The 26,888-nt window shown below is 45.9% G+C and overlaps 1 protein-coding gene across 4 annotated transcripts in view; it reads left to right on the top strand.

The window, feature by feature from the left end:
* EDC4 (enhancer of mRNA decapping 4) overlaps positions 1-26,888 on the top strand; it is a 1,195,251-nt gene that overhangs the window by 999,746 nt on the left and 168,617 nt on the right. The window lies entirely within an intron of this gene.

Here is a 26,888-nt window from a genome sequence, read left to right on the forward strand (position 1 = left end):
AGAGCCCTTGAGTGCAAAGACCGTCCACATGAGCTCCCCATGCATACATTGACGAGTCGGTTGTGAGGACCTTCTGATGAGGAAGAGGGAAAAACAGTAAACCTCTTGAAAGATTCAAAGAGAGCATCCACCAACGGAGAGACTTCTTTAATGAAGGAGTGATGGAAATTAGTCGAGTTGGTGGATCCACTGATTGTTGCCATTGAGATGCCAGTGTCCATTGAGGAATGCGAAGGTGAAGTCTGGCAAAAGGAACCACATGAACTGTAGAAGCCATGTGACCGAGCAGAACCATCATTTTCCTTGCTGGAACAGTGGAAAGTTGGAAGAATTGTTGAGAAATTTGAAGGAGTGCATCCTGACGTGGTTGTGGAAGGTATGCTCTCAGATTGATAGTGTCCAGAGTTGCTCCTATGAACTGGAGGGGCTGAGAAGGAGTCAGCTGAGATTTGGGAAAATTGATGTGAAATCCCAAACTTTGTAGAAAAAGAATAGTCTGTTGGGTCGCTGCAATAACCTCTGAAAAAGAGGGAGCCTTGATGAGCCAGTCGTCTAGGTATGGAAATACTTGGAGACCCTGGTTGCGAAGAGCTGCAGCCACAACCACTAGACATTTGGTGAAAACTCTGGGGGAAGAAGCCAGTCCGAAGGGGAGAACTCTGTACTGAAGATGAAGATTTCCTACCTGGAATCTGAGGTACTTGCGAAACGCTGGATGAATAGGGATATGAGTATAGGCCTCTTTGAGATCGAGGGAGCACATCCAATCCCCTTGATCCATCAAGGAATATAGAGTTGGCAGAGTGAGCATTCGAAATTTCTCTTTGACTAGATATTTGTTGAGAGCTCTGAGATCCAAAATCAGTCGCAAATCCCCCGTCTTTTTGGGAACTAGAAAATAACGGGAGTAGAATCCCAAGTTCCTTTGGGGAAGAGGAACTTCCTCCACTGCTCGCAGGAGAAGAAGAGCTCGAGCCTCTTGAAGAAGGAGGGGAAGATGCGACTGATTTGAAAGACACTCTCTTGGATGGCGATCTGGAGGTACCTGAAGGAGTCGAAGAGAGTATCCCTCTCGTATGATGGTAAGTACCCAGAGATCTGATGTAATGAGCTCCCATTGATGATAAAAAGTGGACAGGCGACCCCCTATGGGGAGGGGAGAATTTGGAAACAGAGAAATTTGAATGCTCAGGTCGAGATTGTCAAAAAGACTGAGCAGGCTTGGTGGCAGCAGGGGTCTGAGACTTTTGTTGTCTTTGTTGTGGAGGAGGACGACGAGAAGGAGGTCTAGAAAAAGCAGGAGTTGTTTTCTGCGGATAGCGATGTGGAGTTTGTTTGAAACCTCTAGTTGGTACAGGTTTAGGTTTTGGACGAATGAGGGAAGCAAAAGAGCGCTCATGTTCTGAAAGAAGCTTGGTAGCCGCCTCAATAGAGTCATCAAATAACTCATTTCCTTGACAAGGAAGATTAGCCAATCTATCCTGAAGGTTAGGATCCATGTCCACTATACGTAACCATGCTAACCGACGCATGGCTACAGCAAATGCAGATACTCTAGACGAGAGTTCAAAGGCATCATAGGAAGCTTGTAACATGAATAGTCTCAACTGAGAAAGAGTCTTAAGGATATTTTTAAATTCTGATAGACGATTGGTAGAGATGTCCGGGTAAAAGGAAGATAAAATCTTTAGAAAATGGTTGAAGTAGGACGTAAATATGTAGTTATAATTAAGAACTCTATTTGCCATCATAGAGTTCTGGTATAAACGTCGACCAAATTTATCCATGGTACGGCCTTCCCTACCAGGAGGAACTGAAGCATAAATTTTGGAAGGATGTGCTTTCTTCAATGATGATTCTACTACCAGAGATTGATGAGAGAGTTGAGACTTTTCATAGCCTTTACATGGGACCGTTCGATAACGGGATTCTAACTTGGATGGGATAGCAGTGATGGAATAAGGTGTTTCCATATTGCGAGTGAAGGTCTGCTGCAGAACAGGAGTCATAGGTAATCTGAGTGACTCTTTCGGCGGATGAGGAAGTTCCATATCCGCTAAGTATTCAGGAGTATATTTGGAGTCTGAATGAAGGTCTAGCTTGAGAGCTTGGCCCATGTCAAAAATAAATTTGGCAAAAGAAATTGATTTTGGATCAGATGTTTCCTCAGGAGAGCCACTGCGAGATTTAGGCTGAACTGAGTAGGATGGAGAAGCCTCTCTAGAGTATGGTGAAAGGTCTGATTCCAGACGTAGAGTGACAGAAGAAGCTGCACTGTGAGGTGGAGTAAGAGAATGTTTTCTTTTCAAACTCCTGGATGGAGAAGTACCAGGTGTACGTGGTACAGAATGAGTCGAGGTGTGAGGAGAACTGTCTCGACGGACTGGCTTCGACGGTGTTCTCGATCGAGAAGGGCTTCGAGTCGAGGCTCGATGATGTCGAGAGCCATGCTTTGTCTTCGAAGAGCGAGGTAAAGAAGTCTCGGTATCTAAAGTCGAAGACTCCCTCCGAAGCTTGGAAGTAACAGGTCTTGAATGCTTCGACCGGTGCTTCGGAGGAGGCGAGCCCGGAGAAGACTCCGATGAAGAAATGTTCTTCGGTGTCCGGGATCGGCCTCAGGAGACTGGAAGCTCTGGTTGAGTGACAGGCTGATCAGTCCGAGGCAAAGTCGAGGACGGGACCAGTTGAGCCACTAAAGAGGAAATCTGAGTGGTAAGTATAGATTTTAACATGTCCTCCAGCATCGGCACCGAGACAGAAGATTCTGACCTCGTAGGTGCAGCAGTACGCTCCGAAGAGGGCGACCTCGAAGGTGAGTATTCCCTTATCTTGGAGGTACGCTTCGAAGCTGGACGTGCCGAGGACTCTGGTGGCTTCTTGGATACGGCACCTGAAAGGGAACTTGGAGACTTACCCCCCGTAGAAGACTTCGTGGATGGCGTCGTCTTCGAGGCAACCGAAGCAGAATAGGTCGAGGCCTTCGAGACCGAAACTCCAGCCGGAGTCTGGGTCGAGGCCTTCGAGACCACAAGTGTCGAGGTCGTCGGAGTCGAAGCCTTCGAGACCGGGGCAGCCGCCAAGGTCGAGGCCGGATCCGAAGATTGCTCCATGCCGAAAAGTTGAAAAAATTGAGCACAACGTCGCCGAAAAGCCCGTGGAGTAAGGGTGAAGCAGCGATGACAATCTTCTGGGGAATGAGAAGAACCCAGGCACTGTAAACAACGGCAGTGGGGATCGGTGACCGAAATCACCCTATTACACTGTCGACAACGTTTAAACCCGGTAAGAGGCCGGGACATGGAAAAAATAAAGTCCGTGTCGAACGAAGGAGCTAATGGGCCTAGGCCCAAAGCTCGACGGCCGGACAAAAAAGAAAAACAAAATTTTTTTTAAAAATATTTTTTATCAAGAGAAAAATAAAGGAAAAGACAAACACAGCGACCGACTTAAAAGAAAGAAACAGCCGCGGTGATGAGAAGGCAATGCTGCAGAGAAAGAAAACGTGTCTTCTTGTCTCCGCGGAAATAAACGAACTGAGGATCCTCTCAGGAGATGCGCCCCCTAGTTCGGGTGGGAAGGCACGCGCGCAGGCACGGTGCAATGCTCGAAAGTTCGAGATCTTCAAGCAAGTTTGCTTTCGAGGCTGTCCGCTGCGGGGCTCCGTCGGTGACGTCACCCATATGTGGGAATATGCTGCCTGCTTGTCCTGGGATAATATATTTTCTCCAAACTTTGAGACTAATAAAGGACCGCAGTATCATGCTTTGGCTACTTTCTGCAAATACCTTTGATATGCCTTCTGCTACTTTTTTAAATAGAATTTTTATAGTACATAATACAAGCATTTGGAGAAGAGCCATATAATTTCTGAAGCAAAGGGAATCTAATGTAAGGAAATAAAATAAAATATAAGTAGCCCTTAGAAAGGAAAATAATAATCATACGAGTTCCATCTAATATTCATTCAACTCACTTTTTATTTTAATCATAACTTTCAAATAAAATACAGTATCAAGAACAACCAAGCGACACAAAGAAAGGTGGCATGTACAATAAACCAAAGTAGAGACAGTGTCACAAATATTAGCAAAGACAGGAAATATCTATCTCTATCACCAACCCCCCGCCCATAGGAAAGCGAGGGGGAAAAACACCAGCATAAGACACTTCAAGGGCAGCCAATTAAGATGCAGCTACACACATGTGGAGATAAAAGCCTGGATTCTGTAAACTGCGTCCCGATTGTAGGCAGGTGTAAGCATCCTATAGCTGTCTAATCAGCCAATTGGGACGCACGTTTAAAAAAAAAATGTTCCCCAGGCAGGCTGCCTACGTTGAAGGCGCCTCCGGGAGCCTAGGGAGGCCTGCCTAAGCTCGCCTAAGTCTAGGCGGTAGCCTTAGGTGAACCTAGGCGGCCCTACACATCTCCCAAGTAGAGCAAAATGCTGGCCTACATTGTAAGTAGACGCGGACACTATACTTAATTGCGGCAAGGGATGCTGTGATTAGTATAGCAGCTGCAGCCACAAGTCTCCCCCTCCCCCTAAACAAACGAGGCAGGAAGGATGCGCAATCCCTCCTGCCCAAAGACCCCCCAACCGCCCCCGACGATCACCGGCAGGAGGGTGCCCATCCCTTCCTACCGATAGCCCTCCCCCTCGACGATCATGGCAGGAGGGTGTTCAATCCCTCCTGCCGGTAGGCCCCCACCCTTTCCCGAAGATCACCGGCAGGAGGGTGCCCAATCCCTCCTGCCGGTCCCCCCCAACGAAATGCCCCAGCCCTCCCTCCTGGAATCCCCCTCAGGCTCACCTTGCAAGTTGGCCAGCAGGACGGGTCCTCGCATCGGCCGGCCAGCTGTCCCACCTCTGTCCAAATGAGGCGGGCTTCCCCTCCCCTCCCCAACCCACAGGAGCCTAGGGCCCCGATCCATGTACATAAGGCCCCATGTACCCTCCTACCGCGATTGTTGGGACAAGGAAAGCAGGCCTAATGGCCTGCAGGCAAGTAGGGACAGGGCACGCAGGCAGGCATGCCTGCCCTCCAGGCTTCCCCCTTCCCAGGCAGGCAGGCCCGACCTCTCCCTCCTCACTCCCTGTTTTTAATTCAGCAGGGCAGGCAGGCCCCGGTTTCTCCCCCCCCCCCACCCCCGCCCCAGTACCTATTTTTAATTTGGCAGGGCAGCTCCTGGCCTCCCCCCCCCCCCCCCCCCCGTAACCTTTTTAAAATTCTGGCATCCTCACTGGACGCGGCTGCCGCGGTCCCTGCCGGTTCCTGCAAGCACTGACGGCTGCCTCCAAATCCTCTTCTTTTCCATTGCGGGAAGTAGCGCGGGACCAGGCGGGCAGCCTTGTGCACCGCTCTGCCGCAAGGGAAAAGAAGAGGACTCGGAGGCAGCCGCATCAGCTGTCAGTGCTTGCGGGAATCAGCGGAGACCAGGTAGGCAGCTGCGTCCAGCGCGGGAGGGCATCAGAATTTTAAAAAGGTGACGGGGTGGGTGGGTTGAATATTTGCTCCATAAGACGCACCCTTATTTCCACACCCTTATTTGGGGTGGAAAAAGTGCAAATTATAGAGTGAAAAATACAGTATTTGCAAAAGATTCTGGGTTGTATAATAGAGGGCACAGTAAAACAATTGGTGTTTGATCTGCCTAACAATATTTAGGAGACTGCCCAAGGTGGGGGTACTTTATGTTGTAAGGTGTGTCTCCTGGTTTGTAAATGTATACTTTAGATGTGGACTTCCTCCAACCCACCATCTTTTTAGAAATGGAGGACCCAGATCCATATGTTAATTATTTAGGAGGTGGAGGGTCATGTTAAGAGGTGACAAAGGTTTTTGCTTACCTAAGACTCTTATTTGGTGGCACAGTCATATGTTATAATGATGAGCATATGGTACAAGCAGATACTTCTTTGTATGATCTTTTGATAGTACAGTATTTTATTTGCTCTTGGAAGGGGGGAAAATGGGGAGGGGGAGATGATGTGTCTTCTAGGACCATAAGAGTTCAGGTCTTAAGACAAGTTCTGAATTGGTACTATCATAGGATTCCCCTCCTCCCCCCTGTGCTGGAAGTGAAGGACATGCGGGGAGGGGGATTGCTATAATAAATGCTGGTTGTTTTTTTTACTTGTTACTGTATATCATCCACTAATAGTATGCTATGCTATGCTATGCTTATTGCCAGTCTTGAATAAAAATTGTTTGAACATAAGAGTTATTTATATTGTTCAAGCATCAGAAGGGGAGAATGTGGGTTTATTTTATCTGGTTAATCTACTTTTGTTAAGCATCTGGAAGGGTACACCAAGGCTTATAATGCAAGATCAAGGCAGCATTAGTAGGTCAACTCAGATTAGCTGCCAGTGAAATGTACAAAGCTGTGATGTGGAGTTAATACCCCCATACACATTTCATTATCTGGGAATGATTATAAATGTGCCATTAGGTTTGGACAATCTGTCCTTTACAGTTTTTTTGAGGAAAACAACCCAACTTCATTCTCTCAAAGGACTATTTTTATATTGGTTTGATACTTTTTGTGTTTTTTTTTGTTGCATTACAAGCCTTGGGAATCCCACTTAATGTGGATTTGTATCCTGCTGCCCTCAGAGAAATCAAAATTGTTTGCATACTAGAAATACTTCAGGGAGTTGGCTTCTCAAAGTTCTTTCATAAGAATATAGGAACCATAAATATCAGAAGAAGCATTCTAAGTTTTACCTCATTTTTTCAGAAGGTTCTCTGATCTGTCATTTATGACATTAGTCTGTTCTGTGGGTTCTTGTATTGTTCTTGGATAAGTAGCTTTGCTTCATGATGTTGGAAAATGTTGCAAATACCTAATGAAAAAAAAGTGCTAGATGTTAAAAGGTAAGCTAAAAATTAAGACTAGAACTTAGAAGAAATAGAAAAGAAGGTTATAATTAGAGAATGACATGGTGACCCATTCCTGCAGTAAAATGTGACAAACTGCAGTAAAAATGCAGGAATGGCCAAAAATCTGATTACCCACAAGTACAGGAGCAAAGCTTTTTACCACTCTGCAGGAGTGGTAAAAAAAACTCTGCTTCCTTGGGGAACCCCCCATGATCACAATTCCCCAAGTTACCCACCACCCCTACCCCCCTCACAGCTCCAATCATTCCTCCCCCCTCGCGGGTCCAGCAGCTCCAGGCCCTCACCCTTGCTCACAAGTCCAGCGGCTCCAACCCCCCTCGCTTGCAGATCCGGCGGCTCTAGCCCCTCTCCTCGCTTGCGGGTCTGGCGGTTCCAACTCCTCCCCTCACTCACGAGTCCGGCAGATCCAACTGTCTTCCCTCCCTCCCTGCTGCTGGCACATACCTTGTAGAAGAACAAGCCAATCCCTACACAGGCCTGCTTGATGGTGCTCGCGGCCTTCCCTCTGCCGAGCCCCTCCTTATGATGCAACTTCCTTTTTCACAAATACAGGAAGTTGCATCATAAGGCATAGCTCAACAAAGGGAAGGCTGTGAGCAACATCAAGCAGGTCTGTGTAGAGATCGGCTTGCTTTTCTACAAGGTATGTGCCATCAGCAGGGAGGGAGGGAGAGAGGCAGGCTGGACCCATGAGGGGATATGCTGGAGCCATGGGTCCTGAGGAAGAGAGGGAGAAAATGCAAGGCAAAGCAGATGCTGGGGCTAGATGAAAGGGCACAGAAGGGGAAGCTGGGGCTGGAGGGAAGGACACAGGAGGGGTCTGGGAACAGAGGGAAGGGCACAGGATGAGGCCTAGGGTTGGAGTTTTAAATCCAAATGCCTCCTTAGAGGCGAACCAACCTTTCTTGTTCTACCATTCCTCTTCTTGCATTTATATTTTTTTATCTCAATGTATTTTTTTGAAATCTTATGTACTTACCTTCCCCATGATGTTAGTCTTAAGTTATGTAATCCCCCTTAACTAAATTCAGTGATGGGTTTTCTTTCTCCTCTTTTTTTAACATTTGCTTTTAAAATTTATTTTATAAATTGTAAACTGCCTAGATATTCTTTTGTGATAGACGGTATATCAAGAGATTAATAAACTTGAAAACTTGGAATGGCACAGGATGGGACTGGAGCTGAAGATAAAGAAGAGAGAGGTGTTTGACCTATGGAGGGGAGGGCTTGATCTGAAGGGAAGGGAGAGAGCTACAGGACCTGGGGGGGGAGGGGGAAATGGAGGGAAGGGAGAGAGGTGCTGGACATGTTGAGGGAGGGGCTTGAAGGGAAGAGAAGGTAAAAATGTCATACTAAGCGGATGAAGGAAGAGGGAATGAAATACTAAACATAGCAGAGAGGGAGAGACACAGGGAGGTAGCAGAAACAGAGGGGAAATAATGGGCATGGAAAGGAGAATAGGGACAGGGACACAAAGGGAGATGTTGCATGGGAATGGTACATGGACAAAGAGGAGCAATGCCAGACATGGGGAGGGGCAGTATATGGACACAGAGAGAAAGTGCTAGATGTGAGAGAGATTAGGAACACAAAAGGGAGATCAGTAATGCAGGACGTAGAGTAATGATGATAAATACAGAGAAATGGACATGGGAGATGCTGGACAGGGAAGTATAGGGACACAGAGAAGGGAAAGATATGTACACAAAGATGGAAGATGGACTGTGAGCAAAGAGAAGAATTAATGTCAAATGAGCAGGAGACCCTGAGAAAACAGAAGGAAACAGAAACCAGAGCCTGGAACCAACATAACTTGAAAAATAAAATGACCAATGCAATAAAATACAGTGATACCTTGGAATCCGAACGCCCCACTACTCGAACAACTTGGAATCCGAACAAAAAAATTCAAGGAAATTTTGCTCCAGAATCCAAACTCTGCTTTAGAATCCGAATGACCTGCACGCTGTTCATGTGTGTTTGTGCCCTGGAATCTGAATGCTGCTTTGGAATCTGAACGTTCTGCACATTGTTCGTGTGTGTTTGTGCGTACGTTTCCCCAGCGCTCAGGCCACACATATGTTCTTCAATTCATTGTCGGAAGCTGTAGTGAAAGCATCTCGTGTGATTTTCATCTTTGAATAGTGTAGAGAGGAAAATACTGTACTGTATTTATGTTCAAACAATTTTATTGATGAAAATAGCAAAACAAGTTTAAACAGACTAAACATAGCAAAGTCGAGTAAGAAACAATGGATATCATCAACCACAGAGAGAAACAGACATCATCATTTAATACATAATATGCAAAAGTCACCTACCCAACTATTCCCTACTAACATACCTGGGTCCGTATGCAAAACCAAAGCACACCAGGACCCTGGACTCTTATGAGCCCTGAAATAGCCAATCCATCATCCCTCCCCCCCTGCTCTGACAGGAAAACAGTTTTATCAAATGCTTAAGGTACAAAAAGAACCCCTCCCCAAAAAAAATCAAACTGAGAATACCCCCACCCCCTCCCCACCCAAATTCAAACAAGCCTCCATCCCCCAGAACTATCCCCCCACCCACCCCCAGGTAGTCTCCTTCCACCCCCCCCCTCGGTACTCCCCACCCAGTCAACTGATAACAGCCCATATTAGGACAGCCACTGTAGTATTACACTACGGCCTTTGGGATGCAAGGAATGCAAATAGGGTTCCCAGATGCTCATGAACAAAAGCTTCCGTGACCCCCTAGCATCCTTTGCCTCCCAGATAGCCAACTGATGCAACTGGTTCCGCCAATGTGAGAATGACAAGGGATCCTAAACTGTCCAATATTGTAGGATACATTTACGGGCCAATAGGCTCATTTTCCTACAGAGTCAGGTTTCCCTGGGGCAAATGGCCATAATCCTCAGGCAAGTCTAGAACTAATTGGGTTGGTGTACCCCGCAAGACTCTTATCAATCAAGCTGGACATGTAATAGACCAGGGGTCTCAAAGTCCTTCCTCGAGGGCTGCAATCCAATCGGGTTTTCAGGATTTCCCCCATGAATATGCATGAGATCTATGTGCATGCACTGCTTTCAATGCATTTTCATGGGGAAAATCCTGAAAACCTGACTGGATTGCGGCTTCAAGGAGGAACTTTGAGAACCCCGTAATAGACTATATGTCTCCAAAAACGGTAAATGACTGGACAGAACCAAAATGCATGTTCCAGGGTATGTTCTCCCGTCCACTTTTGTGGCAAATAGGTGTAGGAAGACCTCCACAATAATATAATTGTTTGCGAGTATAATAAGCTCGTACGGTCACCCTATAATATGTTTCCCGCAACCAAGCTCACAGGGTTACCCCTGGCATTGCCCGAAGAGTGTGAGCAATGTCCCAGTATCCCAAATTGACCTGTAATTCCGTCTCCCATCTGTCCCAAATAGCTAGATAATCTTTACAAGGCTGTAAAACCTGCAAACTATTATGAATTTGTGATACCTTTAGGGGGGTCCCCACCTCCTGGGTGAAAAACCCCCGCAATCTAGCCCCCATATGTTTACCCAATTGTGATCTGTCGAGGGAGCCCACATAATGCCCCACTTGGTGACATGCAAACTGCGCTCCCCAGGTATCCACTACTACCACCTGCAAGTCGGCATGGGACAGTAACTCCCCCTCTTCCCCCAGAAGATGTTCCAACCTGGAAATACCTCTCGTTTCCCATGTCAAATAAACCCCTGTCTCCCAGCCTGGCTGAAAGGCTGGATTGATACTGCACTGTATTTATTATTTGTGACAGAATGGGTCACAAAAGTGGAGGCGTTGCCCTATATGTCAAAGAGGGAATCAAATCTACTGGAGAGAACACACCTGAAAGTATGAATAAGTTAGAGTCTCTATGGGTCAAAATTCCGGGAGCCAATGGATTGGAAATGAAGATCAGCATCTACTATCGACCTCCAGGGCAGCCTGAAGAAATGGATGGAGAAATGATAGATCAAACGCAACTCCAAGGGAGGCAACACAGTTATCATGGATGATTTCAACTATCCGGGAATAGACTGCGGTAGGGAGACCAAGTTCCAGAATGCTGTAGGCAATTGCTTCCTGGAACAACTTGTCAAGGAAAACACGAGAGGAAATGCAATTCTGGACATAATTCTAAATGGACTATGAGGACAGGCGCAAGATGTAGAAGTAGAGGGGACGCTAGGAACCAGTGATCACAATATGATCCGCTTCGACATAGATGCAGGGGCGAAACATCAATCCAGAAAGACGGCCATGGCACTGAACTTCCGAAAAGGAAATTACGAAGGGATGAGACTCATGGTGGGGAAAAAGATCAAGAAGAGGGATAAGCACTGAAAACGCTAGAGCAAGCTTGGTCCCTTTTTAAGGACACAGTCACCGAAGCGCAAAATCTATATATACCGCGTATCAACAAGGGATCCAAGAGGAAAAAAACCAAAGAACCGGCATGGCTCACTAGAGGTGAAGGAAGTGATCAGAGACAAGAAAACTTCGTTTAAGGAATGGAAAAGATCCAAAGACAGATGAAAACTGGAATAAACACAAACAACAGCAACAAAGGTGCCATAAGGCAGTAAAAGGAGCCAAAAGAGACTACGAGGAAAAAATAGCTAAGGAGACGAAAAACTTCAAGCCGTTCTTTTGATATATTAAGGGGAAACGATCCACGAAGGAAGTGGTGGGACCATTGGATGACCATGGAATAAAGGGAGTGCTAAAGGAGGACAAAGCAATCACCGACAAACTGAACACATTTTTTGCATCTGTATTTACCAAAGAGAACATACACAACATAATGGAACCCGACAGGCTATACGCTGGAGGCAAAGATGGGAAACTGACAAGGTTGACAGTCAGTCTAGAAGAAGTATGCAGGCAGATTGATAGGCTTAAGAGCGACAAATCCCCGGGACTGGATGGCATCCATCCGAGGGTCATTAAGGAACTGAAAAGGACTATAGCTGAACTGCTTCAACTAATAGCCAATCTGTTGATCAGATTGGGAAGGATTCCGGAAGACTGGAAGGTGGCGAATGTTACACCAATCTTCAAAAAAGGTTTGAGGGGAGATTGGGAAACTACAGACAGGCAAGTCTGACTTCGGTACCAGGAAAGATGGTAAAGGCACTGATAAAGGACCGTATCATTGATCACCTTGACGGACACAATCTGATGAGGACCAGTCAGCATGGGTTCAGCAAAGGACGATCTTGCTTGACGAACTTGCACTTCTTCGAGGGGGTAAACAGGCAGATAGACAAGGGTGACCCGGTCAGCATTATAGATCTGGATTTTCAGAAGGCGTTCAACAAGGTTCTGCATGAACGACTGCTTCGAAAAATTGAGAGCCATGGAATAGAAGGTGAAATACTCACGTGGATTAAAAACTGGCTAGGGATAGGAAACTGAGAGTCAGGGTAAATGGACAATACTCGGACTGGAAGAACGTCATCAGTAGGATGCCGCAGGGACCCGTGCTCTTCAAAATATTCATAAACGATATGGAAATGGGTATGACGAATGAGATGATTAAATTTGCAGACGATACAAAGTTATTCAGAGTAGTGAAGATGCAGAGGTATTTGAGAAGACCTGCAATGCGACATAACCACACTTGAGAAATGGGCTGCGACATGACAAATGAGGTTCAACGTGGATAAGTATAAGGTAATGCATGTCGGTATCAAAAATCCCATACATGAATACAAGATGTCCGGGGCGGTACTTGGAGAGACCCCTCAGGAAAGAAACCTGGTAATACTGGTCGACAAGTCAATGAAACCGTCTGCGGAATGCGCAGCGGCGGCGAAAAGGACAAACAATGCTAGGAATGATTAATAAGGGGATCACGAACAGAATGGAGAAGGTTATCATGCCGCTGTACCGGGCTATGGTACGCCCTCACCTAGAATACTGCATCCAGCACTGGTTACCGTACATGAAGAAGGACATGGTACTACTCGAAAGGGTCCAGAGAAGAGCGACTAAAATGGTTAAGGGGTTGGAGGAGTTGCCCTACATTGAGAGATTAGGGAAGCTGGGCCTGTTCTCCCTTGAAAAGAGGAGATTTAGAGGAGACATGATCGAAACATTCAAGATAATGAAGGGAATAGACTTAGTAGATAAAGACAGGTTATTCACCCTCTCTAAGGTAGAGAGAACGAGAGGGCACTCTGAAGTTAAAAGGGGATAGATTCCGTATGAACGTAAGGAAGTTCTTCTTCACCCAGAGAATGGTGGAGAACTGGAATGCTCTTCCGGAGTCTGTTATAAGGGAAAACACGCTCCAGGGATTCAAGAGAAGGTTGGACAAGTTCCTGCTGAATCTGAACGAACGCAGGTAGGGCCTGTCTCGGTTAGGGCACAGGTCTTTGACCTAGGGGCTGCCACGTGAGCAGACTGCTGGGCGCGATGGACCACTGGTTTGACCCAGCAGCGGCAATTCTTATGTTCTTAGTGTATTTACTGTTAAAATTTGAGTTTGTGGGACCCAGGAACAGATTAATCCAGTTTCTATTATTTTAAATTGGAAAAATTGTCTTGAAACTCGAACAATTTGGAACTCAAATGGGGTTCTGGAACGGATTAAGTTCAGATTCCAAGATATCACTGTACAGTGTTTTATATACTACAATAATCTGCAAGGAATCTGTATGGTTTACAATAAGAGTTAGATCAAGTTTTGGAAGTTACATTTTTAGAGTGGGAGATGATTGTTAGGAGGAAAGAGTGAAGATAAGAGAGTGGTTATAGGGAAAAGAGGTATATAAAAGTATGTGGTGGGTTGTCTTAGTTGTGGTGGCAGTTTGTTCCAAATGTGGGGAGCTTGGTATTCAAAATTAGCCTCAAACATCTTCCATCATATTTTTTGAGGTGACAGAAGGAAGAGTGTGATGTACATAAATTGAAGAAGGAATGCGGGTTTTTGATATCGGATGCTAGTCCCTCCAAGTTTTCTTCTTAGATCGCTTTGTGAACTATGTGACCACAACAAAAGTTCTTAATTAGCACCCAAAGGATGATTACAAATTGATGAGGATCGGTGAAGTGGGCACTGCAATAGCAGGAGCTATAGGAGGCCCCATGATCCCATTACAATCGAAATTCTGATGCTTCTCTTCTTTGGGTGCTAATCAAGAACTTTTGTTGTAATCAGTGAACAGATTAATAGAAGAATTTTCAAAATTTCTTTATAAATGATTTTTTGATATAGTGAGTTTAAAAGAAGACATTACTACCTATGCTTTTACTATGATCTGGATATTCTCTTTAGCCAATTTGAGATTTCTTATGTGCTAACTGCGATGAATTTTGACCAGTATCTGTCAGATAGGATTCCCTCAACCTCGTTGTTTTTGGTTAGGTAATGATCTATACTTTCTGCTGGGTGTTGTGTGAATATCATCCTCAGAATTCTGATTTTTTTTTCTTGAAAGTAATGTGCTAAGTTGTCTGTGTCTGGTTGCTGTGATGCTAGACTATTTTGTGATTAGAATATATGAGAACTGAAATGCTTATCCTGGCAGTGCTGGTGTTAGACATGTGTAGGGCCCAGGTTTGAAATATGGAAGGGGACCCCAAAGCACACTACTAACCCGTGCCATCTTCAGCTTCCAGCAGATTTAGAGCTTTCTCTAGCCAGAAGTCAGTTGCCCTAATTGCACTTCTTGGCCTGACACTATCCCTGACACGTGTGATCTTTACATTTTGCATAATATAGGAGGAAATGGATTTTTATATTTCTTTGTTGTTGTACTACATAGAAGGTGTGGCTTCTTGGGATTTTGGTTTAATTTATGTTTATCATTTTTAGTCAACTATTATATATTTAGCATTTGTGTTATCCCAGGACAAGCAGCCAGCATATTCTCACATGTGGGTGATGTCAAAAATGATAAGGGGCATGGAAGGCCTCTCATATGCTGAGAGGCTGGAGAAACTGGGGCTCTTTTCTCTGGAAAAACGGAGACTTAGAGAGGACATGATAGAAACTTACAAGATCATGAAAGGTATAGAGAAGGTGGAGAGGGGCAGATTCTTCAGACTGGCGGGGGAAACAAAAACAAGAGGGCACGCAAGAAAACTGAAGGGAGACAGATTCAGAACAAATGCTAGGAAATTCTTCTTCAGCCAGCGGGTGGTGGATACCTGGAATGCGTTTCCGGGGGAGGTGGTAGAGCAGAGTACGATTTTGGGTTTCAAAAAGAGGTTGGACATGTTCCTAAAGGAAAAGGGGATTGAGGGGTATAGCTAGAGGGGTACTATAAAGGATAAAATGTCTTAAGTGAAAGAACACTACAGGTCATGGACCTGGGGGGCCGCCGCGGGTGCGAACTGCTGGGCACGATGGACCTATGGTCTGACTCGGCAGAGGCGATGCTTATGTTCTTATGGAGTCCCAGTACGGACAGTTTTAAAAGTGCATCTTCACTTTAAGAACTTGAGAAAGTTTGCAAACTGCCCGCACCTCCTTCTCGCCCGATGTAGACTCGTGGTACCTCACTCAGTTCTTAGTTTTCTGCAGTCTCAGATTTACCAAAATTGATGCAGAGACTCGAGAAAGCACCAAACTCCTTAATAAGGGCAGACAAATGGGGGATCATCTCTCGTGCCTTACTCACAAACAACAGCATGTTGTCCACAAAAAGGGTTATCCTACACTCTTCAGTACCGACCCAAATGCCCGATATGTCTGGGCTATGTCGAATCTTGTGGGCCAGCGGCTCCAAAGAAAGAATAAATAGAAGTGGAGAAAGGGGGCAGCCCTGCTGCATACCCCAATAAAGCGAGAAGGGTGCAGTGCAACATTTATTGATAAGCAACTGCGCTGTGGGGGTGGTATAAAGACTAACTATCCACTGATGAAAGAGTCCTAAAATACCGAATTGTTGCACGATCCAAAAAAAGATAAGGCCAGGTTACCTTATCAAAGGCCTTCTCAGCATCCAAGCTGGCCAAAAGATTGTCTCCTGCCCGTCTCCCACCCTCCCTGAGTGCTACCAAGGCCTGTAAGATATTAGAGGAAGCAAAGCCCCCAGGAACAAAACCAACTTGATTAACATGGACCAGGGAGGGTACTACTTGCGCCAACCGGTTCACCAAAATCGAGGTAAGGATTTTCATATCTTGATTTAATAAAGAAAACAGACGATAAGACCCCACTAGTTCAGGATCTCTTCCCAGTTTAGGTAAAACCATGACATGAGCGTGGCTATGTTCAGCTGAGAATACGCCCAGATTTCTGCATGTCAGCAAACATGACAACTAAAGCTGACCCTATCCAAGTGTTCAAAATTTTGTAAAACTCAGGCCCCATTCCGTCAGGACCGAGAGCCTTCACCAGCTTCAGCTTCCCCACCGCTAATCAAATCTCATCGCAAGAAATTGGGGCATTTAACAGTTGTAATTGAGAGGCTGACAGATTGTAGGGGCCTGGTCCGTAAAGATCCTTATAGAAATAAACAAATTGGTCTTGGATCGCCACCTCTTCCGTATAAACAGTATGACGACCTTCCTTGATGCAGGAAATGCAGGTGGCCTTCCGGAACGGCCACACCAAGTTAGCCAGAAGCTTACCGGCCTTGTTGCCCAACCTATACAACCGGAACTTATAAACATCAATATGGGTCATAGTGCGCTCTGTAAATATGTCATTAATTTGTTTGCGCAGACTAAGATACTCAGCACGGGAAGCCTCCAATGGCTGTGAAATAAGGGTCTGCTTACTAAGACGCAATTGTTGGGCAAGCGACACTAGGACTACATCCCGTCACCTCCTCTGTTTGACCATGTAGGCGACCATGCAGCCTCCCAAAAGATAGTGTCCAAGACTTCCCCTCCCATATTGGTGAGGCAAAATTAATCCCATTCCTCAGCAAGATACGTATGAAAAGTTTTGTCTAGATAGAGTGTAGGATTAAGGCGCCAGATACGATCAGAGGCAGGGCCCTGCCATTTTAAAGTGAGAGTAATAGCTGCATGATCACTGAAGGGAACATCAATGATATGGGAGCGCACCACTCATCCAATATGCTGAGATGGCAACAAGATATAATCCAGCCTAGAATGAGTGTGGTGCATCCCAGAGTAAAAAGTGAAGTCTACCTCTCCCGGATGATATACCCGCCAGACATCCATGAGGCCTAATTTGCCCATCAGAAAGTTCACCCCATGGGGAGAGAGCTTTTGGAGAAAGGTTTCTGGCAAAGGAGAGTGGAGCACTGTGATAAATACCTGTTGCTCCTCCTGTCCCAGCGTTTTACAGCTCCTAAGTGCCGTGATTCGGGGAGGCACTGAGAAGGCCACCTACACCATCGGGGAGGCCCCTGTCATCAGACTTAAAATGCTGTAGCCTCTGTGACAGAGTCGGGAGAGAGCTTTTGGAGAAAGGTTCCTGGCAAAGGAGAGTGGAGCATTGTGATAAGGGAAGGGGTAAAACGGGGATCTAACGGACCTCGCAGATCTAAACCTGCACGTCCTTAAAAATCTGAGGTCCATGTCCGTGCCACTTGTAGTTTCTGTCTCTTACAGACCTCTATCACATTTTAGCTCTGACGGATCCGTCTCAGCATAGTGTGGTGGAGCAGTGCCTAGGTTAAAAGCAAACCCTTCCTATACTGATTCATTTAAACCTCTTTCTGATCCATCAGATGACTTTTCTTCCTTGAACTCTAGAGGGAGTCAGAGGTGCAGGGTGCCCATCCCCCTCTCATTTCTAAGGTTGCTCACCGGAAATCCTTTTCACTTGAGGGTTGGGGGCGGGGCTGCAAACTGCTTGCTCACAGAATTAAGCTCCTTGAGAGTCAGAAGGAAAAGAGACAGGGAGAGGACAGGCAGCAACTCTCAGGGCTGAGGGTTCTGGATAACAGCCAACCACCAGAATGTATGGAGCTGACGGAGGCTGGGGAAGAGACACCTTCCTGTGTGACTGAAAAGCCTCAGGCCATGGAACTAGACCTGGAGCCAATTGCTGAGCCTGTGAATGAAGTCCTTCCCATGGAAGTTTGCTGCATGAAGGGCAAGCCACTTGTTGTACCTGAGTGAGTAGCTGTTGCCTTTGCTGTTTGGATTACTTCCAAGTTTGTGTTGTCCCTGTGGGAGCTGTAGAGCGCTGAAGCGCCAGACAACTGAAAGGACTTATTTAAGTTTGTGGGGTTTTTTTCTTCTTACTGTTCCTCTTTGTGGGGAGGAAAGGATTGTTGCCATCCCAGGCAGTGGGGTTTGCCCCGCGTATTCAGTGGTGGGATAGTGGGCCTTGTTTGGCGTTTGACACCACGTGGAGCACACTGCCTGACCAGCACGCTTATTGCTGGAATAGTCACAGCCGCAGCTCTGACTAAAGCTGCAGTGTTCAGCTCCAAAGACTATTTGTGTTTTGAGAGTTTTTTTTTCTTTTTGTATGAACTGAGTATTGGCTGGGATAACAGCCTAGTTTTGAGAAAGATTTGTGCTTGGTGAATTGGAGAACTATATTTTGGGACATTTCTACTTTGGGACAGTTTGCTGCTATATTTTTTTTCTATTGTTTCTTGGGACTATTCGCTAACGCAGAAACATCCTGACAGACTTTATGTTTATTTCAAATGAAAGAATAAATCCCAAGTTTTGAATAAGAAGCCTGACTTACCTGGTGTGGCAGTGTTTTTCTTCTGTCCATATCCTTGTGCAGCCCTCCGCGGCTCACAAGAGCAAAATTTTCTTGTCCTAGTCGCTCAGGGCCCATTGTCCTGAGACGGCTGGTGACAATAGGGAGGGAAAAGTATTAGGATCCGTCAGCTCTAAAATCTCATCGAGGTCTGTAAGAGACAGAAATTACAAGCGGCACGGACACGGACCTCAGATTTTTAAGGCCATGCGGATTTAGATCCACAAGGTCAACAATGCAGTAAAGAAGGCAGATAAAAGGGAGGTTACTGTTTTTTTTAAAAAAAAGGGTTTAAAGTTGCCTTTGAAGTCACAGCAAGATCCAAGTGCTTCAGAGGCCAGATTCCACTTCAAACCTAATGGGGCCGAGAGATACTAATCAGCTAGGAATCTCTCCACTGGTCCTGTGCTCCTCAGATCCTAACCAGCCAGGCACAGAAAAATAAAACAAAATCATATATATAATTAGTAATAATAGCTAATGCTTAGTCCTACCAAGCACACCACAACTCGATCACTGTTTTTGACTTGTGTCTCCGCGCAGTAATAGGTCCTCCTAGTTTGTTCCAGTGTTATGTCACTTCCTTTTAGATTAAAAAAATCATTTTCAGTGCAATGTTTAAAAAACACATATCTTATATTCCACACTATTCCTCTGTAAAAAGAGATTGTTAGTCATCATGTGCTCCATCTTACTCTTATTAGCTGATCATGTGTGTAGTTATCATAAGCATGCAGAACTCAGCCTTGACTTTAGTAGTGATTTCCCTAGTGTAGTAAATGCGTGTGGAAAAAGTCATGTCTTTTTACCAATATATTGAGCAGTGAGATTTATAGAATAACCTTAGGTAAAGATTACATCTAACAGCCCAATTTTTTCTTTTTGAGATTCATTCTTTGGGTCTCGGACCTAAAATACATTCTCTGTCAACACTACTGCTAAGGTTGGGGGTTTGTTTATAACTGTAATGTTAGACACAGGCGTTTAGCATTGTACCAGTTGTGGTTTGAATGGAAAAATTACCCACTGAGCATTTCATGCAGGAGATATGGTTTATGATTTCTCAAGGACTTTTTATGGTTTTTTTCTTTTAAATGCCCTTCCGTTTTTAACTTGAAAGCGAACTTTTGATTGTCGTGTATATATGAGCTTTCCGTGTATATTAATCCCGATCTGCCTTTCTTTTTTTTAGTTCAGAAATTTTATTGAGTTTTATCTATAATAATAAAATGCTAAGCACGCATGCACACTCCTACCTGTGTGATCAGTGATCCATAGGTCTGTGGCCAGCAGGAGTGCGCATGCGTGCTTCGACTTCCCCCTCGCTCATTGTAAGGCAGCACTCACTATAAGGCAGTTCGTCGTCATTGATTCCCCCCCTCTCCGGAGCACCCCTCCTCGGTGCACCTGAACCCCTGTTGACCCTCCCATCCGACCCTCCCACCACGAGACGACCACAAATCTCCTGACTCCAGAAGCGTCTGCTTAGCAGGCCTTTTACTGCCCTGATTTCCTCTGCCGCATCCTTGTTGACATCGAGACAGAGGAAATCATGGGCAGTAGAGCATGTTTAGAGTGCTGCAGACGCTGCTGGAGCCAGGAGGTTTGTAGGTCGTCTCGCGGTGAAAGGGTCAGATGGGAGGGCCAGTGGGATGTGCTGTACGGTGGCGGGGGGAGGGGGAGATGGAAACATGCTGCTCTACGGTTCTACTACACAGGGGGATGGTAGGGAGGGTGGGACAGAAAAATGCTGGGTTCTACTGTACGGGGGGGGTGGGGGGGTAGAAATGGAAAGATGCTGCTCAAGGGTTATACTGCAAAGGGGGATGGGAGAGAAGCAGGCAGGCTGGTGTGGGGGGTGGGACAAAGTCTGGAAGGCAGTGAGGGGGACATAGGAAAGAGGCACTGGGGGCACTAAAGACATAGGAAGGGGAACTGAGGGCACTAAGGACACAGGACAGAGGCACTGGGGGCACTAAGGACATAGGATGAGGCACTGGGGGCATTAAGGACACAGGACAGAGGCACTGGGGGCACTAAGAACACGAGAAGGAGGCACTGGGGGTACTAAGGGCATGAGGAGACACTGGGGGCACTAAGAACGTAGTAAGTGGTACTAAGGACATGGGAAGGATGCACTGGGGGCACTAAGGACATAGGAGGGGGCACTAAGGACATAGGAGGAGGCACTGGGGGCACTAAGGACACAGGACAGAGGCACTGGGGGCACCAAGAACACGAGAAGGAGGCACGGGGTACTAAGGGCATGAGGAGACACTGGGGGCACTAAGGACGTAGTAAGTGGTACTAAGGACATGGGAAGGAGGCACTGGGGGCACTAAGGACATAGGAGGGGGCACTAAGGACATAGGAGGCACTGAGGGCACTAAGGACATAGGAAGGAGGCACTGAGGGCACTAAGGACATAGGATGGGACACTAAGGACATAGGAAAGCAGCACTAGGGGCACTAAGGACATAGGAAGGAGGCACTGAGGGCACTAAGGGCATAGGATGGGACACTATGGACATAGGAAGGGGGCCACGGAGAGACAGGCAGGCATTGCGCAACAGAGAAATACAGGTAGGCAGGGGGCAAGGGAGACAGAGACAGAAAGAAAGACAGAGACACAGACAGAAAGAATGACAGACAGACAGCATCCAAAGAAAGAAACACACAAAAAAAAAACCAGACAGACAGCCATCTACTCTAGCACCCGTTAATGTAACGGGCTTAAACACTAGTAATATAAGAACAGCATCAACATTTCAGGGGACCTTCTATACAGCATCAGTTACGGTTACACACTGGGGTTCTTCTCTCTGTAATCAAGGAAGCCTGATTCACTATAGTGTACCCTTACTGTAAACTATAATAAGATCCGGCAGACTTAAACCTATACATAAGAAGGCTTCTGTTCTGCCGCTCCAGCACTAGTCTCTGGCTCTGACAGACCTCAATGAGATTTTAGCACTGACAGATCCTAATACTTTTCCCTCCCTATGCTGAGACGGATCCGTCAGCGCTAAAATCTCATAGAGGTCTGTAGGAGACAGAAACTACGAGTGGCACAGACACGGACCTCAGATTTTTAAGGATGTGCGGTTTTAGATTCGCGAGGTCCGTCAGGTCCGCGTTTTACCCCTTCTCTTGTGATAACTACCTGTTGGAGTCAATTGGAGACGATTGGAGCAAGGTCAGTGATTGTGCACCCCTTGAGTTTTTGTTGATAGTGTAATTTCAAGGTTTTTTCTATGGGGAAGCGCAAAGCCAAAATTAAATTTTCAACCCCTGTCGCTTCAGGACCAATTGACAAACATTTGATGTTTGCAGTGACAAACACTATCCAGTCTAAGAAAACTGATCAAATATCAGGAGTTTCACTTAGCTCTCCAGAAATAACTCCTCCTCTCCCTCCAGAAGTTACTATTAATCTGGATCCCGAAGTTGGTCCCAGTGCTTCTGGGGAAGCCTCAGGTCTCTCAGACAATATCATATACGAAATTGCCTCAGATTACTTATTTACCTGAAGGTCTTGAAAGCTCTGATGAGAATAAACAGGAAGTGTCCTTAAATGATTTGTGGCAAATTAATATCAGGATGGAGAAAATGTTGAAATTAGTCATAACCCAATCTCAGGATTTTTCCAAAGAAGTAGTCGAAAAACTGGAAAATGTTGACTCAAATATAAAAATTCTAGATACGCGCACGACTAAGGTAGAGAAACAAATTACTAACCTACAGGCAGTTTCTATGTCTGCTATGAAGGATTCTCACTCAATTCATGTTAAATTAGAAATAATGGAAAACGCCACAAGGGTACAGAATTTACGTCTAATTAATTTTCCTGAAACACATATGATATCTCCTGAGATCCTTTTTCGGAAGTATCTCAGAGAGATATTAGGGATTACTAATTCAGAATCAATGCCTATTTCATCACTTTATTATATTCAAAAAGGAAAAAAATGACAGTGGAACAGAGACTAGACCAGTGGTCTCAAACTCATATGCTGCCCGCCAAGTACTGCTTTTAGGCCCTTGGTGTGTTTATCATAATCACAAAAGTAAAATAAAGCAGTTTCTTGATCATATGTCTCTTTAGCTATAAATGACAATATTATTATAACTTTAACGAGTTTTACCTCATGCAAAATTGTCATTTCTTTAATAAGACATTAACTATTTTTTTCTGAGGCCCTCTGAGTACCTACAAATCCAAAATGTGACCCTGCAAAGGGTTTGAGTTTGAGACCACTGGACTAGACCAATTGGCTTCTATTGATGTAAATTTGACAGAATTTTTTGAAAGACTCACAGGACACAATACAAACCATGTCAACTCTTTTAGTTTCATGTATCAATGAAAGTGATAAGGCATTGATAATGAAATTATATTTTCAGAATAAACAAGCAATGTTCTGCGGTGCTAGAATTCAAATATTTCCAGATGTGGTGAGATCAACACAGCTCAGACGAAAGGCCTTTTTGGCTCTTAAGTCTAAGGTTGTGGAATCTGGAGCCACTTTTTTTTTTTTTAATATCCATGTAAATGTTTAGTAACAGCTCGAGAAAAAGGATTATGTGTTTTTCGATCCGCTTCAATTGGAACATTTCCTTGAACATTGAGTTTTTCTTCTGTTATGATGCTTGAATTGGAAGTTGTGATATTTCACTGAAATTAGGAGTGCTAACCTTTCTTTTTTGGATTTCCTTATTATTTCATTAAGATTTTTCTCTCCCCAAAATGTGGGCTTGATGGGATTTCTTTATTGACTATCTGTGATATAAGTTGTATAAATAAGTTTGTTTACTTGGTTGAAGTAAATTGATAAATCTGCAATAAAAAAAAAAGAAAGTTCACCCCATGCCTTTCATTGTCGCTCCATACCACCCGAGGAGGTTTACAGTCAGTGGAAGGTCACTAGGAATATTAAAGTCCTCTGCAACTATAAGTTCATAATTGGGCAGCACTACCAGTTGGGCTAAAACTGGAAAAAAAAAAGAATGAGCATAAACGTTTGGGCCATAAATATTGCACAGTATTACGGGTCGATCCTGGAGGGTGCCAGCCCAAAGAACATAACCACCCTGGGGATCTGTGATAATCTTATGGGGGACGCTGCTACTGTTTTGTGGATAAGAATAGCAACACCCTTTTGTCTAGAATTGTAGGAGGAATAGGCAGCCTCCCCCACTCAATCCCGCACCAACTTGGAATGCTCACCAGAGGTGAGGTGCGTCTCTTGCAGAAATGTCACAGAAGCCTTCTCCCTCTTCAAAAAGGATAACACCTTCTTACGTTTGATTGGTGAATGAAGGCCAGCTACGTTGAGAGTAATATAAGTCAGGTCAACCATAGCCATGAGAAAGGCAAAGAACAATCAGGAGAAAGAAAAACAGCAAACAGTTTCCCCAGTGGGCCTCCCAGCCAAGCCCCAGGAAAAGAAAAAGGAGAAACCTTAGTCGCTGAGGGTTACCCCCCTCTCCCTCCCCTGCCCCCCGCTCCCACCCACCAGTCAAACAACCTAAACCCTAACACAAACATAGCCCACCACAACACCAAATACCCCATCCCCCATACAAACTCTGCCACACCCCTCCCCCCACTGCGTCCAGCTACCCCCCTCCCCCAACCAGATTAAAATAACAAGAAATGCCCACTCCAAACCTCCCCCCTCCTGTTCCAAAAGAAGACCCCATAGATAGATCAGTATGAAGAAAGAACAACCATAAATCATCAGAAAAGCTCCCTTAGGAGCATCCCAATCATTAAGAGTGAACATGGAGGATAAAAACACCCAGCAGGCAGAAAAAGTAAAATGGAAACAGCAACCAGCCCCCCCCCCCTCTCCCGTTAGAACCAAGAGGAGATAAAAGAAAGAGAAGAGAGAAACAACAAATACAGAGCAAGAGGCCAGCCAGGGACACTCCAGTGACCTCCAACAGAGATCCCACAGTAGAATACCCGGCATCCCCCATATACCACCCGACTGCCCTGGTAGCCAGCTCCACCGGGCCTTATGGCAGTGACAGTCCCCCCACACAGGCAGTCCACCAAAAGATAGGGTCCATCTCCTTCAAGCAAACACAGCCATCCGTGCTCTGCCCAGAAGCAGAATAGAACACAGTAACTTTGCTTATGGAGTAGAAGGAAATGGCCAAGGCAAAAGGGCAATCCACTCTCCACCCCGCCACAGTCCGTCCCAAGAGCTGAAGGCACCAGCGATGAAGAAGTCCCAATAACCTCAGCAGAGATGTACCAGGGGTGACACAATAAAAAAGGAGCCAAATTCAAAGGTGACAGCAGGACAGCACAGTCCAAAGAACGGCCCGCCCTCGGCCCCTTGGCTACAATCAAATTCAGGTCATGGAGCCGCCACGCCACAAAGGCCCTCCGTGTAAAGCTTTTGGTCTGCCATGGTGTTGCACAGATGAGGGCCAGACTCCGCATGGATGCGAACCTTCGCTGGAAACAGTACAGTGAAGTGGACCCCCCGGTTGCATAATTCAGCACAATAAGGGGCCAAGGCGTGACGGCTTGCGGCCACAGCCGGCGAGTAGTCATTAAATAAGAGCAATTTGGCGCCTTCATACTCATGCACGAATACAGGATGTCTGGGATGGTACTTGGAGAGACCTCCCAGGAAAGAGACTTGGGAGTTCTGATTGACAAATCGATGAAGCCGTCTGCGCATTGTGCGGCAGCTGCAAAAAGGGCAAATAGAATGCTAGGAATGATAAAGAAGGGGATCACGAACAGATCGGAGAAGTTATCATGTCGCTGTACCGGCCCATGGTGTGCCCTCACCTGGAGTACTGCATACAGCACTGGTCGCCGAACATGAAGAAGGACATGGTACTACTCGAAAGGGTCCAGAAAAGAACAACTAAGATGGTTAAAGGGTTGGAGGAGCTGCCGTACAGCAAAAGATTAGAGAAACTGGGCCTCTTCTCCCTCAGAGGAGATTAAAAGGGGACATGATCGAAACATTCAAGGAACTGAAGAGGATAGACTTAGTAGACAAGGACAGGTTGTTCATCCTCTCTAAGGTAGGGAGAACAAGAGGGCACTCTCTAAAGTTGAAAGGGGATAGATTCCGTACAAACGTAAGGAAGTTCTTCTTTACCCAGAGAATGTTCTTCCGGAGTCTGTCATAGGGGAATCCCTCCAGGGATTCAAGGCAAAGCTAGATAAGTTCCTGCTGAACACGGACTTACGCAGGTAGGGCTAGTCTCAGTTAGGATGCTGGTCTTTGACCTGAGGGCCACCGCGTGAGCGGACTGCTAGGCATGATGGACCACTGGTCTGACCCAGCAGCGGCAATACTTATGTTCTTATGAGCCCGCCTTCCTGTACAGGGCCAATATGCGATCTTTGAGCGCTGCATTTAAGAATCGGGCAATCACAGGGTGAGGTTTAGGCTCTCCTTGCCGGAAGGGCCCAATACGGTGCACCCTTTCCACCACTGCTCGGGCCCCCGCCATATCCAGGTCCTCCTGAGTTGGCAACCACTACTCCATGATGTTCCAGAGATCCGCCTCCAGAACCCGCTCCGGTAACCCGAGGACCCTCAGGTTATTTCTTCTCCCACGGTTCTCCTGGTCCTCTAATCGGGCTTGCAGGGTAGAGCATTGGGACTCCAGAGCACGCAGGCGAGTAGCATCCTGGTTACCTCGGTCCTCCTGTGCCGACACTCTGTTCAGGCTGGGTAAGTTGAGACCTGTGCCTTTCCATGCAATCCTTCAGTTCATCAACGGAAGCTTGAAATTTAGCAAGTTTATCATCGATAAGGGCAGACAGATGTCTGGTAAGTTCCTGCAGTGTCTCCACCTGCAAGGTAACAGTTGTGCGCGCTGGAGTCCCCTCCAACACCATTTTGGGCAAGAGCATGGTCTGCCGAAGTTTTGGCGGCTATGGGATCTTAACGGAGATAACACCCCGTATGCGCCTCTAGTCGATCCAAATCGCACTCCAGCCGATTCCTGCAGCGAAGCAGCGTTGGCAAGGGTTAAATTAGAGCAAAACTGGACACTTCATGCTGAGAAAAAAGGAGGAAGGAGCAGGGAGAGAGCCACCGCTCAGCAGCGCGTCATCACATGACCCCCCCATGTTTTTTCTTTTAATATTTCTTTTAAATGTATTCATTAGAAAAAAAAGAAGAAAGGAATCTTTTTTCATCTCTTTTTTTCTCGTGGCTTTTTGCCGTTGAGGACTCCATTTTTCCTCTCAGCCATTGAATTTGACTTGGCTGACACGGTCTTTTCATCCATGTCCAAAGCTGTTAACGGGCTTCAAAAAGTGCTGCAGATGCCAAAGG

This window comes from Geotrypetes seraphini, chromosome 4, assembly GCF_902459505.1.
Source record: "Geotrypetes seraphini chromosome 4, aGeoSer1.1, whole genome shotgun sequence".
NCBI classification, from domain to species: Eukaryota; Metazoa; Chordata; class Amphibia; order Gymnophiona; family Dermophiidae; genus Geotrypetes; species Geotrypetes seraphini.